Here is a 1,813-nt window from a genome sequence, read left to right as displayed (position 1 = left end):
TGGAGAGACTACCATGCAAAAAAACTGCACGCATAGGTGTGTGTGGGGTCTGGATAAAGGGAACCATACAGACCAATGTCAACACAGAAACGATGCAGCACAGATAACCAAGTGTTGGACCTTTCTCTCTTCACCTTCTGTGTGTGTTTGTTTGACCTTATGCTCTCTGTCACTGAGCTCCTAACCTGATTAACAGTTTCAGTCTTGACTTCTACTATAAATAACCCCTTACTGTATCTAAACGGACAATGACTGGTGTGTGTGTGTGTGTGTGTGTGTGTGTGTGTGTGTGTGTGTGTGTGCATCTTCAAACAATGACACATTTTCTCCAGATGTCAAATGGGATCAATAACATTTGACTGTTCAAGTGACCACAGTATGCAGGTCACCTGTTCTTGCTCTTAAGTATGAGTGGGAGTGGGTTTAAACCACAGCACAAACTGTCAGTATTGTAGATTGTAGTCTTGTTGTGCAATGAAAAATAACATAAGCCATGTTGTACTCTAATTGGTATACATCCTATTATATGGTTGTATTAATGTAATGCTTTAATAGCACAGTGGACAAGGCCAAATGCTTGATGATGCAATACACAATTTCAAGGAGGTCTATTGCCTCAACACTCAAATGGCTGATACATTTGTGACACATCATTTTTTGTTTACATCAGGGACGCATACAAGTAGCCATGTGTGCAGCTGTAGCCTCTGTTTATCCAATGTTGGTATAAATACTTTTCATTTTAATGGACTTGTACTCGCACGAAAAAAACAACTTGCCGAAACATCAGTAGAAAACGTGACAGCACATCTCAGAGGATTACCCATATATAGGTGTAATCTGCATCAAGAGAATATAAAGGATATGTGCACTGTGCATGGCAGCACAGAGGTTAAAGATGGGCATTCCAGAACAGGCTGCAGGCAGAGGGACCAATCAGCTCACAGAGCAGGGCTCAGAGGGCTTTGATTGGTTGCCTGGTAGCCCTGTTGTCATGATGATGGGAATCAGGTCCTGCCTGTGTGGTCTGTATCCAGGCACACAAGTATACTGAAGCAAATGATATGGATGGATAGGCTGCAGAACTGTGTCCCACAAACTCTCTCTCTCTCTCTCTCTCTCTCTCTCTCTCTCTCTCTCTCACACACACACACCCTCATTATTATAAGCATTTATCTATTGTATTTAGCCTTTAACGTAACATGTGTAATGACTGTGCTACTTCAGATCTTACTGCTATAACTGCTTTCTATAGAAGAGTGCATGCTATCATGTTACAGTAGACAGTAGAAGCCTCCGAGCACTAATCCTATAGCATTTGTACTCGTGTGCGTAGATTGACTCTGTGGACTGTAATCTTCATCAGCAGTAGAACTTTGAAATTGGATCCAACATCAGCCTGAAGCTCAGAATGAAGTGAACCCAAGCCATTCACTCAATTACAATGTCTCGATGTTTATTTAACCTCTGTGCCTTTACACAGATTTAACTTGAATAAGTTCATTATAATTAATCCGTCCAATTTCTCACAATTGTGTATGGATGAGAAACAAAGCTGTGTTGATGTGATCTGTCCAAAACTCAGAACACAATGTTTTATCTCTTCCCATGTGTCATCTTTATCTACCACATGAGGGCACACAAGTACTGTAAAGCTTTTGATTACAATATTGTTTGCTGCAGGTTTCCCTGATAGTGTGCATCCTGTTTCATCACTTTTTTTTCTTTTTAGCAGGTGTTTCACTTTTCGCTTTAATGTATTAGCATTTTTTATTTAATAAAATAATGTCAATGAATCTGGCAAGTGCATGAT

This window comes from Symphodus melops (assembly GCF_947650265.1).
Source record: "Symphodus melops genome assembly, chromosome: 11".
Lineage (NCBI taxonomy): Eukaryota > Metazoa > Chordata > Actinopteri > Labriformes > Labridae > Symphodus > Symphodus melops.
The sequence above is the reverse complement of the archived record's forward strand: the minus strand, read 5'-3'. Positions refer to the sequence as shown.